At 42.2% G+C, this 13,429-nt stretch overlaps 1 protein-coding gene and 2 pseudogenes across 8 annotated transcripts in view; 1 reads left to right on the top strand and 2 right to left on the bottom strand.

The window, feature by feature from the left end:
- FARS2 (phenylalanyl-tRNA synthetase 2, mitochondrial) overlaps positions 1–13,429 on the bottom strand; it is a 591,973-nt gene that overhangs the window by 510,988 nt on the left and 67,556 nt on the right. The gene's annotated exons all lie outside the window — the stretch shown is intronic.
- Positions 574–2,457, bottom strand: LOC132229392 (ubiquitin carboxyl-terminal hydrolase isozyme L1-like; annotated as a pseudogene).
- Positions 3,406–13,207, top strand: LOC132229702 (GA-binding protein subunit beta-1-like; annotated as a pseudogene).

Raw genomic sequence — 13,429 nt, 5'->3', positions numbered from 1 at the left:
TTCCATGGGCCAGAGAACTCACTAGGTTCTTTTCAGTTATCTTTAAATGTACAGGTTGCAGTTGCAGGTTGAGAAGGCTACTCTTTCTTTTTTTAAACCAACAGGCAAGTCATCATACTCTGTGTCTGTAATAGGTTGTGGCACGGGTGCTGCATGCTTGGCATGGCACCAATTCCTCACGGGGAAAAATCCAGAAGTCCATTTATTCTCTAACACTCTTCTTTCCTTTTTTCCCTTATCAGCAGAAAAGTTTTATTCCTTTAAAGAACAAACCATTTAAACTACATCCAAGGCCTTAACTTATAGACACAAACGAAAGTAGCCATTTAAAAAATTAAATATTGAGGTACAAAGCATACAATGGGGAAAATGCTTCACCGTCTAAAGCTTACAATAAATTTTGCTTCATCGACAGCTGAGTTCTGCTAGCGCTTGGGTGTGGTTTGAGGTGAGAATAGCTACAGAACCAAAGGAGAACAGCTATTTTCTACAAGTACTAAAGCATTCTAGAATGCATTTGTAGGGATATATTTTGATGGTGAAGGGAAGATGGGGGAAAAAACTAATAGAGCATTACGCGGTCTTGCAGAGGGCCCCAGCAGAAAAGCGGACTTCTCCTTGCTCACACTCAGTGATTTCTCAGTAGACCTTGGCTGCATCCTGCAGCAGCGAGGCCTCTGCATTGGTGCCATGGTTCACTGGAAATGGCATTTGTCCATCAAGTTCCTAGAGGTTGCAATCCATGTTGTTATACAGAATAAAATCAAAGTTCACTTTTTCATCTACCCAACACTGGCCTTCCTGCACCAGGCTTCATGGGCTGCCTGAATGGCCTCATTCTTTTCCAAGCATTTTGCTGTCTTCAGGGGATAACGTCTCAATTTCTGAAAAAAAAGCTTTCAGGACTGACCCATTCGCAAATTCCAGTTTATCTTCATTACTGTGTTTCTAAGTCTGATGGTACCACAGGAACTCCCAATGGTCTACTTCATAAAGTACACTTTAGGACTGACTTACTGTCCCTCAGTTCTTCAGTCTGTTTTTTCCTGAAGTTCTCATGCTGGGCCTCCTCTTCCAGCCCCAGAACATCCACAAAGCACCACTGGCCAGCAGCCCCCAAATGGGCTGGCACTTTGTTCAGCACCTGGGGTTAATTTTCATCAGTTTGAGCTGTATCTTCATGAACCACAGAAGAAACCACAACCCACAGATGAGGAGAAACCTCATTTCTTTATATGGATCCAAGTTCCTGACCTATATCATTTCCCTTCTCCCTGAAGAACTTTTTAAACATTTCTTGCCAGGCTGATCTACTGGTAACAAGTTCCCTCAATTTTTGTTAGTCTGAGAAAGCCTTTATTTGTCCTTCACTTTTGAAGGAAAATTTTGCTAAATACAAAATTTTAGGCTGGTTGTTTTTGCTGTTGCTTTTCCTTGCTTACGTAGTTTCTTTAAAAAAATCTGATTTTTTTATTATTGTGCTTTTAAGGAAAGCTGTTTATTTCCTCTGGCTTTCTTCAAGTTGTTCTCTTTCTCTTTGCTTTTCTACAGGTTTAATTTCATATATCTGTGTGTAGATGTTTTGAAATTTGCCTACATAATGTTCTCTGAGCTACCTGGATTTGTGCTTTGATGTTGTCACATCAAACTTCTCAGCCATTATTACTTCAAACATTTCTTCTTTCCCCTTTTCTGTTTCTTCTTTTAGTATTCCCATTTACCTGTATATTACATCTTTTGTAACTGTCTTACAGTTCTTATTTTGTTCTAGTTTCGTCATTTTTTTTTTTTCCTTTACTTTTCAGTTTGGGAAGTTTCTAATGACCTATCTGCCAGCTCACAAACTGTTTCCTTGGCCCAGTCCAGATTACTGACGAGACAAAAAGCATTCTTCACTTCTGTTACAGTGTTTTTTATTTCTAGCATTAACTTTTTATTCTTTCCAGAGTTTTCATCCCTCTGCTTGAACCCAACTATTTTTTTATTTTGTTCACCTTTGACATTATAGCCCTTAGCATATTAACCATATTTATTTTAAACGCCTGGTCTGATAATTCAAAAATCTCTACCATATCTGACTCTGGTTCGGATGCTTCATTTGTCACTTGACATTGTTTTGCCTTTTAGCATGCCTTATAATGTTTGTTTATGAAAGCCAGACATGATGTACTGTGTAAAAGGAATGTAAGTAAGCCTTTAGTGTGAGGTTTTATGTTTATTTGGCTAGGAATTAGGCTGTGTTTGCTGTCTGCTGTGGATATCAGAAGCTAAAATTTCCTCTACTATCCTTGTTTATGCCTTCCCTGTTGCATTTGACTTTCCTTTTAATAGGGTCTGAGCCTTGCAGTTCTTTTAGCTGTAATCCCGTGTCATTATCCAGGAGCCTGACTCATGTGGTGGTAAAGTTTAGGGGAGGGGAAGCCCTCTACTGTGCTATGATTAGGTCTCGGTGTTTTAGTGAGCCTGGGCCACTGGCCTGTGACTCTTACAAGTGTTGGCTTCCTTTTCCTCCCTTAGGTGAGACCAAAAGTCTAAAGGGAGCTGAATTATGTATTTCTCATCCCAAGTCAGTCAGATTCTGATGAACCCCAAATCTGTTAAGCTTTGGTAAATTAATTTAAGGGCTGGCTTTTATTAAGGAGAACAATGTTTTGGATACATTTTTAAATGGTTACTTTCCCCCTCCCACTGCCAGAAAAAGGAGAGTGTTTTTCTGAGTCTCTGGTGGGACTCCTGAAAGTAAGATTCATGAAAGCATAGAGCCTCTCCATGCCCTCCAATACTGGGCCCTGGGAGTTTTTAACTCTCAAGCTTGTGCATACCAAGTTTCCAGCAACTTACCTATTACAATTTAACTGTTCCTACCAGTCCTGGTGGTATGTATTGGGGCAGGGAAAGGGGGATTCTGCTCCTAGACTTTTGCTTCTGGTAAACTGTGATTCTTGGAATCCCTTCTCTCTCCATTTCAAGGTACAGCAATTAACCTGGTAACCTCAGTTCTCATGCATCTATGAAGAATTGTTGATTATCAATTTGTTGAGCTTATTTTCTTATTGTGAAGACAAGAGTGTAAACTTCCAGGCTCTTTACATGATGGCCTGTGAAATTTTCAAAAATAATGTATTGTTTTGATGGTTTTACAATCTTATTCATAATATTCAAACCTTCAAAAATCTATGTTTAATTAAACTGTTTTGTTTATAGCATGCTATCTGAGAGTACTATTTAAACACAGGAAAAAAACACTCAGCACAGACAAGTGTTTGGAGAAGTAGCTAATCCATCCTATAGTGCCACTCACCCTAGATGAATCTTGAGCTGTACTTCTGATATTTAAAAATCTCTCAAGCTATTTTGATTACAATGGTCTTTTCTTATAATTTCTAAAATCAGATGTCAGCCAACATGAATATGGCTCCATTAGTCAGGTAAGACTGCCAATTAAGCATCTGGATAACCACCAGCATCCCTCTCCATAATGAGGCCCTAATAAGAAGACAGAGTGAGCACCAACAGTATATGCTGCTTTACTTCTTATCCACAACTCATTTGTTGACGCCACGCAAGGTGGTAGGAGGGAAACTACGCTATTTAAATAAAGCAGTCTCCTATGTGGTCTTCTATTATAGTCATTTACCTCTGCACATGCACTGATAACCAGCTTAGCACAAATGTGTTAGGCATTCTGGTACCGTCTGTTCCCCTCTTCTCCAAAAATCAATCTATTCTTTAGAAATAAAACAAATTCTTTTCAAAATAATATACTGCCAACAGTAGATACCGATGCTTTGGGAAATACATGTTTTATTGCTGCTACATTATTCTTTCTTTGAAAGATAAGGACGAGATAATACTTCCCTGCAAATATTTAATGTTAAGGTCTGACTATTTTTCAGATTGTGAGTTGGTTTTCTTTATCAACTTGTATTTTAATAATTTCTCTTTGCTCCTTTATCTCACCATCAAATGAACTTCCAATCTACCTCTATGATTTTGGGCTTCAAAACTTACTCATTTACCTAAATAAATTAGACTGAATTTCATTACATACTAGAACCATATTCATATCAAGAGACCAAAATTTCACTAGGGCTTGATTTCATCATGCAGGCACAGCATGCAAGGAAACAGATGGGACAACTTCTAAAAAACCTCCAGTAATGGGGAATGGTCAGACAGCACATATGTAAAAGACTCTACTTGTCTTACTAGCATTACCTGAGGGGTCTTAATCATTACTAATGCTTGTCCAAGATTATATAATACCCAGGTAGAGTGTTCCTTATTTCAAAAATATCATTCCTGAAAGCCAAGTCATTTAAATAAACATAGAAACCTTGTATTACAAAAGATTCCTAAAGTACATCTTTTCACAAAGCCAAGAATTCATTAGCAAAATCATCATCCAATTACCTCCATCCCAAATTTACCTGCTTTTCATTTAAAATTGTTATATATTGGATTTTCTTAAAATAGAGCACAACTTAACTGTTGTTATATAGATCGTATTTCTTTCTCAAAAAACTCCAGATTGCTATATAAAATATGCCTCACAATTTCTCCACAGAAATTTCATATAAAAGTCATATAAATTCTCAATTCAATTATATGAAAACTATATTTCCCCAACTAGCCATTCTTCTTGACAAAAGAGAGGTGAAGCTCTTTAGATGCTGCCAGGACTTTCATGGAGCACAAGTCTGGGGAGAATCCCCCTTCAGTAGATCTCTTATGAGAATGAAATATATAAGATGATTAATCCTTAGAGAAAAAACAGCCAATCAAACTGAGGAAGAACAAGATACAAACTCTATCTGAGGAGAAATCAGGCTTTTTGGAAGGAAAAACCATCAGAGCTGGTGATCCCTGCTGAAAACCAGAAACAACCCACCTTTCCCCCATGTGATACCTCCTCTCCCTGATCCCATTCACCCAGTCTAGCTGGTCACTGTCCTCCAACCCACTGCATCCTTTACAAGTTCTTTTAAATCCATCCCGTCAGTATCTCAGGGATCCATATGTTGTAGGCGGCAGGAACTGCACCAGGTATCTGACCAGTTGGGTCAGACCAGACCTGGGTCTCACAACCTCAGTACTTGAGTTCTGGATAAGAAAAAAATTCAGAGCCAAGACTCAAACTCACTAGAGAAGATTTATCAAGCAAGCAAAGAGAAAGCACACTTGAACAGAGAGTACACCAAAGAGAAATTTGGAGCTGGTGGCTCAAAGAGCTGCCCTGAAAAATGGGCTAGGGCTCCTTTTAACACCTTGCAGGTGGCAGAAGGTGTAACTATTTTCTTCTTCAAACTGACCTATTGGAATCTGCCAGTTGTCTTCTGTCCTTGTATGGAAATTAGATGGGGCTTTCCTCCAGCCCCCTTGGTCTCCTCTAAAGTGGGGGTGCGGCAGGGGGGGCGGTCTACCACATGGCTTAACCACATGACAGAGGAGAAATGGTCAGGAGAATCTGACCTGTGACTGGAGGCATTCTAGGATGCAGAGGGGGTCTTGCAGGTGAAGTTTTGATTAAAAATACTTATATCTAATACTTGCTCTACCAGTTCTTTCCATTGCTAGGTATCTGAACATTCTGCACTGGTGAACTTCTGCAATTGGCCTATAGTCCTTGCCCTGCTCATGTCTAACTGCCTACCACACATCTACCTCTTTTCATTGCCAACTCCTTCCTTCCATCAGGCCACCTTTATCTAGGGAGGCCCCTTAACTGTTTCACTGCCTCCAATCTTAGCCTCCCAATCCATTTCCTCCCAAACAACCAGCAAGATCTTCCAAATTTACAAATCTAATCAAGTCACTCTACTGTTAAAAATAGTTCAGTGGCTCCCCAATACCAAAAATGTTTCTATGGATAAAATCCATATGCCTCAGCATAATTATAACATCTTCATAAATTTATTCGAGGTTCCCAAATTTTGTTACACCTTGAAATCTGAGAAGCTTTATAATTCCCAATGCCCTGGCACACTCATACCAGTTAGTCACAAAAAGCAAACTATAGTACTACCAATAATTTAGGAAGTAACTGGGTAACCAGCACTAGCTGATGGCAATCTCTTTTTAGCACAGCTAAAAATGTCAAATCCTGCTCACACTGCTCAGCAAACAGGCAATCTGGGACCTGGATGAAGGACTTTGTGGCATATTCCAGCCAAGGGATTTGTCTAGCATTATAGTTCCCAGACAAGAGGAGGATGAACTCCCAACATGGGATTTAGGTGACCCTTTAATAATCCATTATCCATATAGGTAATGCTGAGGATCGTTTTAGGGGGTTCTTAGTTTGTATTTTGCTGATAAATCTGCTTTGCACTCTCAATACCTTATACACACACACACACACACACACACACACACACACACACTTTCCCACCCTGAATCCCCAAATCTGGGTTAGAGGCCATGCCTATGGCACTCTCTGGCAACTTGTACTTCCCCTAATATGCCAATGAATACAAGGTCTGCCTACTGACCTAATGGTAGCCCCATTTAAACACCAAGTTCTCTGGCAGCAGGGACATGTCCTCCTTGGTGATCCACCCATCCCTAACAGGAAGCACCAGGCAGAAGCTCCTTAAAAAGGGCTGTGTCTTCCTTGTTCAACACTGATCTCCAACACTTACAGCACTTGCACATGTCAGGCACTCAAATTTTTATTCGAGTCCAGGTTAGACCCCTTAAAACTGATAAATCAATAGTTGGCACCGTGGTATAAGAGATGGTTCTTTAAGAAATAACAGCCTAGAAGAAAAAGCCTCACACTTTATAGCACATCCTGGGAATAACCCTACTTTTTAAAACCCTCTTCAATGAGCACATTCCAGCAGCTATAGAAATGAACTAAATTTTAAGTTTTGATATTCCCTTGGTTCTTCCTGCTGTCTTACTCAAATATTCTGTATCACTGTTAATGTATTTCTAGGCTGGCAATATTGTCCTCAAATGTCAAGCAGTAAGTCCTCGGATAATAAAGACAATCCCCAGTCTACTTCTGAAACACACACAAAAATAAGCTGTGAGACTTATTACAGATTAATAGTAAGTAAAGCCCAGAAGAAATTCTTACTGAAATTTTTATACTTTAATTTCTGGGGGGAAAATGAGTGCTATGAATGAAACTGCCATCCTTTTGAATTAAGGGAGCATTCAGAAGGATTACAGCTTCATTCATAATCTAAATTGCTTCCAAAAGATGGTCCCAAGTTATTTGCTTGTTTCTAATTATCCACAAGTTTCAGATATTGCACACATCTAAAAAGCTCATTAAAAGTCAAAGAGTTTTATGTACCTAAATTGGGGATTGTGGATAAATATATGTGTACTGCATAAACCCATAAATATTCAGAAGACCCTATGATGTATGGAAAGTTATTTAAACTAACTTTACCCCAAAACAAATCTACAGTAGGTAAATTCATGAGGAGGAGCAGAGTTTGCCACCACAAAATAGTCCTCTTTAGGATACTGATATTTAAAGCTGGTTATTTTTAAGAAACAAAAATCGGGAAGAATTGTTAATCTTCCTCTATTTAAAAGAATTTAGATAGAGGACCTGCTCCAGAAATGGAGCTATCGTAGATAACGAAATTTTAATGTGAACTAAGTGTGGCGAACAGAGTAGCAAGAAGTCTACCTGCAAAATCTCTACTCTGTGCATATGGGTCATAATGAGAGTTTTACTAGGATTATGATTATGGCACATACACACTCAAATCATACCATAGCTAACAATGAACATTCTTCCTTTGAAGTTAAACACACACACACACACACACACACACACACACACACACACACATTTATATTCAAACTTGGAGATAACACAAAGCTGTAACTTTGTATGGAATTGAATCTTGATCCTGCACGATCTCTTTGCACTCAGTACAAATGTCTAGGCTTTCATTGTGCTGGACTCCAGTCTGACCATTGCATCAAGGTCACAATCTCTAAACATTTCTATGTATCTATAAGAGAGGGAAAATGTGGGCATATATTAAAAAACAACACTCCAAATATATACATCTGTTGAGGGCCTGGGGGATGGGAGCAGCAAAACAAGTGCCCCAAATTCTCCCAACAAAGTGTAGTGGAAAGAACACTAGGTCAGTAACCTAGAGACCCAGATCTGAGTTCCCAATCATCAGCCACTACCTGTGTAACCTTAGGGAAGACACTCTTAATGGGCTCAGTTTCTTCATTTGTCAAAAAAGAATATCCCATTAGATCAGCGGTTCTCAACCTGTGGGTCATGACCCCTTTGGCAGTCCAACGACCCTTTCACAGGGGTCACCTAAGACCATCCTGCATATCAGATATTTACATTACGATTCATAACAGTAGCAAAATTACAGTTATGAAGTAGCAACGAAAATAATTTTATGGTTGGGGGTCACAACATGAGGAACTGTATTTAAACGGCCAGAAGGTTGAGAACCACTCCATTAGATGATCTGGGAGGTAATATATATGAGTCAAGAGTCTTTTCTGGCATTACCTCTTCTAAATTTCTCAGGTGAAATTTCCTCTTTTTCTACCCTTGTGAAGCCTGCTTTCGGTTTTACACAGGAGCGCAAGAATTGTGGGATCCTATTATTTACCCACAGGGCTTTGATAGAACACCTGGGACCAGGAGGATAAAGTATGACTTTTCCTCATTCATTCATTCCTTCATTCAGAAGACACAAAACCACCATTTACATAACACACAAAACAATGTGCCAACCACTTTAGGAGACAGGTACAAAAATTATTTTAAAATAATAAATAAATAAATAAATAAATAAATAAATAAATAAATAAATAAAAGGTACAGTCCCTACTTTAAAGTACTTGACATATTACAATCCAATGGGCTATATAAAAAAAATTGAGGAAAATTGCAATGGCAAAGATCTAGAATTGCTAATTAATCAGTACTGTTACCACTGAGCCTAGATGGGACATCAAAATCCTTCTTGACACAAGCACTCCATTCAGCAGGTAAGATTATTTTTGCTGCAGAGGTTAGGCATGCTGAGCAGAGGCCCAGGTTTTCTTTCCAGTGCTTCCAGCCTGCCTATCCTAACAACCTCCTCCATCCCCATTCCTCTCCAAAACATTAGGTATTCATGAGAAGTAGAAGGTCACTAAGAACTAGGTCACAATGGCTGAATGCTCTCATAAATTCATGTTTGCAAACTTTTAAAAATTTCAAATTCCAGGGAAATAGTATATATATATATATATATATATATATATAACTTGTTTTATTTCATTTCTATCACACTGCTATATGAAACACTGAAATGGATGACTATTATATTGGCATTGTATATTCCTATTAGCAAAAATAATGCAGAGTATCATTGAGGTTTAAATCAATACACATATGAACAAGCGAATTTGCAAACACACATACACCACTTCTGGACCCTCTTACTGTGAGAGGCTGCATCCCTAACCCTAGCTGGCCATCTGCAAAACAATGACTTACTTAATGAGAGCATTATAAATTGGTTTCACTTCTCTGGAAAGCAATCTGGCAATGTTTTAAAAGCCATAAAATTTTTCATACTCTTTGACCTGGTAATGACACACCTGGGATTCTATCATAAGAAACTAATTCAGCCGAAACCGGTTTGGCTCAGTGGATAGAGCGTCGGCCTGCGGACTGAGGGGTCCCAGGTTCGGTTCCGGTCAAGGGCATGTGCCTGGGTTGCGGGCACATCCCCGGTGGGAGGTGTGCAGGAGGCAGCTGATCGATGTTTCTCTCCCATCAATGTTTCTAACTCTCTATCTCTCTCCCTTCTTCTCTGTAAAGACTCAATAAAATATATTTAAAAAAAAAAGAAAGAAAGAAACTAATTCAGTATATGGAAATAGCTACGTGCACAAAGAAATGCTTCCCAATATTATTTACTAGAGGCCCGATGCACAAAAATTTGTGCACTCGGGGGGAGGGGGGGGTCCTCAGCCCAGCCTGTGCCCTCTCGCACTCTGGGACCCCTCCGGAGATAACGACCTGCTGGCTAAGGCCCGCTCCTGGGTGGCAGAGGGCAGGCCCAATCCCTAGGTGCAGCCCCTGGTCAAGATCAGAGCAGGGCCGACTGGGGAGTTGGGGCGCCGCCCCCTGTCATGCACAGAGCAGGGCGGATCCAGAGGTTGCAATGCCACCCTTAGTCACGCTCAGGGTAGGGCCGATTGGGGGGTTGGGGCACCGCCCCCTGTCACACACAAGGCAGGGTCGATGGGGAGGTTGTGGCACCACCCCGTAACCCACAGAGCAGGGCCAATCAGGGGGTTGGGGCGCTGCCCCCTGTTATGCACAGAGCAGGGCGGATCAGGGGGTTGGGGCACCGCCACTCTCACACTCAGGGCAGGGCCGATGGGGTGGTTATGGCTCTACTCCGTCACACACAGAGCAGGGCCCGTGGGGGGGAGGGGCGCTGCACCCTGTCACACACAGAGCAGGGCCCATCAGGGGGTTGAGGAGCTTCCCCCCCCCCCGTCACTCACAGAGTAGGGCCGATGGGGGAGTTGGGGCACCGCACCCTGTCACACACACAGCAGGGCAGATCAGGGGGTTGGGGTGCCACGCTCTATCACCCACAGAGCAGGACCGATCAGGGGGTTGGGGAGCCACAACTCTCACACTCAGGGCATGGCCGATGGGGAGGTTATGGCTCTACCCTGTCACACACAGAGCAGGGCCCATGGGGGAGGGGTTGGGGCGCCGCACCCTGTCACACACAGAGCAGGGCCCATCAGGGGGTTGGGGTGCCGCACCCTGTCACACACAGAGCCGCAGGGCGATCAGGGGGTTGGGGAGCTCCCCCGTATCAGGCACAGAGCAGGGCTGATCAGGAGGTTGGGGCGCCTTCCCCTGTCACGAACAGAGCAGGGCTGATAGGGAGGTTGTGGCCCCGCCCCCTGTCACACACAGAGCCGCAGGACGATTAGGGGGTTTGGGCGCTGCCCCCGTCACGCTGATCCCGGTGCCGGGAGGCCTCTCGGCTCTGCTGATCCCGGTGCTGGGAGGCATATTACCCTTTTACTATATAGGATAGAGGCCTGGTGCATGGGTGGGGCCGGCTGGTTTGCCCTGAAGGGTGTCGTGGATCAGGGTGGGGGTCCCCACTGGGGTGCCTGGCCAGCCTGGGTGAGGGGATGATGGCTGTTTGCAGCTGGTCACACACCCTTCAGGGTGGGGGTCCCCACTGGGGTGCCTGGCCAGCCTGGATGAGGGGATGATGGCTGTTTGCAGCTGGGGTTCCCCACTGGGGTGCCTGGCCAGTCTGGGTGAGGGGCTGAGGGGTGTTTTCAGGCGGGTGGGTGACTGAAGCTCCCAACTGCTCCTTTTTTTCTTTTTCTTTTTTTATTCTGGGCCAGCTTTAGCTCTGGCTCCAGCTCTGAGGCCTCTGCTACTGAAAGCAGGTATCTGGTTTGTTTGTGTTCTATAATCGAAACAATGTGTAACTCCAGCTCTGAGATCCCGGCCAGCTGAAAGCAGGTTTCTGGGGTTTTGTTTAGCTTCTATATTTGTTACAATGTTTCAAACTGCAAGCTCAGAGGCCGGCAAGGCAGGCGGGGAATGTTGGAGTCCTCCGTCACTGAAGCAAGCAAGCCTCATGTTGGCTTCCAGCTGCCTGGCTGCCGGCCACCATCTTGGCTGGCAGTTAATTTGCATATCTCCCTGATTAGCCAAAGGGAAGGGTAGCGGTCGTACACTAATTACCATGTTTCTCTTTTATTAGATAGGATAATTGTGAAAAGTTGGTAGCAATGTACATGTCAACAATAGAGATAAATAATAGGATGGCATCACAACAGAATGTTATACAACCATTAAAATGGTAATGATGGGGGCTGCTGGGAGGCGGACCACTTGCACACGCACACGGGGGACTTTTCCGTGGGGATTTTGGATGCCGACCAGACGTGGCATTTTTGGAAAATAGCGCCCTGTGCAGCTGAAGCGTTGTGTGTGTAGCTGGGCCGTGTCAGCCTGGCCAGTATGGAGCGCCTTGAATCAGCTCCCTTCCCACTGCTCCCCTGCCGCTCCCAAAGCTTTTCCAGATATCCTGGTAGATTTGGGAAAGAAGCTTTTAGAAGCTGCACGAGCAGATCAAGATGATGAAGTTCGTATTCTGATGGCAAATGGATTTTACTAGACTGGCTGGGAACTTCTCCACTTCACCTGGCAGCACACTGTGGGCATTATTCCACCACAGAAGTACTACTTCGAGCTGGTGTAAGTAGGGATGCCAGAACCAAAGTGGACCGAATGCCCTTACATATGTCAGCTTCTGAGAGCCATGCCAGCATAGCAGAGGTTTTGCTTTAGCATGGTGCTGATGTCAGTGCTAAAAACATGTTAAAGATGACAGTTCTACATTGGGCCACAGAACACAACCATCAAGATGTGGTGGAGCTTTTAAACAAATATGGTGCTGATGTACATACACATGCTGAGTAAATTTTGTAAAACTGCATTTGATATTTCAGTAGACAATGGGAATGAAGATTTAGCAGAGATATTACAGATTGCTATGCAGAATCAAATCAAAACAAACCCGACACTGTGACGACACATGCTGGAACACGTTTATTATTGGACCTGGAGGGGTGGTGAACCTGACAGATGAAACAGGTGTGTCCACTGTTCAGTTTGGAAACTCCTCTACATCAGTATTAGCTACATTAGCTGCCTTAGCTGAAGCATATGCTCCCTAGTCCAATTCTTCAGAAACTCCAGTAGTGACTACGGAGTAAATAGTTACTGCAGAATCAGTGGATGGTGCAATTCAGCAAGTAGTTAGTTCAGGGGGTCAACAAGTCATCACAATAGTAACGGATGGAATCCAGCTTGGAAATTTGCACTCCATTCCAACCAGTGGAATAGGCCAGCCCATCACTGTGACCATGCCAGATGGATAGCAAGTATTAACAGTACCAGCAACGGACATTGCTGAAGAAATTGTTATAAGTGAAGAACCACCAGCTAAGAGACAATGTATCGAAATAATTGAAAACCAGGTGGAATCTGCAGAAATAGAAGTAAAGAGTCTTTTACCGGTGTGTTTTGCTGCAGTCATCCAAAATAAATTCAATTTGCTTTTATTTTGTCTTTTATATTTATTACTGACAGTGTTGTTTTGATACAGAAAGCATATAGTATTATTTTGCTTAATTTTTGCTTTATTCATATAGCAAGCCCTCAATAAATGTTGAATGAATAAAAAAATAAAATAAAATGGTAATGATGGAGATTATGTAGCAATAAGGGAAAATACAAATATAAAACAACAGGTACAACTATGTAAAAATCATTGGAGAAAAGTTTAAAACCTGATAACTTTGTTTTAGGATAGTGAATGGGGGTGTTTTTCTCTTCCTATTTCTTATCTTTTTGTAATAAAGTATTGATACTTGT

This window comes from Myotis daubentonii, chromosome 3 (assembly GCF_963259705.1).
Source record: "Myotis daubentonii chromosome 3, mMyoDau2.1, whole genome shotgun sequence".
In the NCBI taxonomy this organism is placed as follows: Eukaryota; Metazoa; Chordata; class Mammalia; order Chiroptera; family Vespertilionidae; genus Myotis; species Myotis daubentonii.
This window is presented reverse-complemented; position numbering and strand designations above follow the sequence as displayed.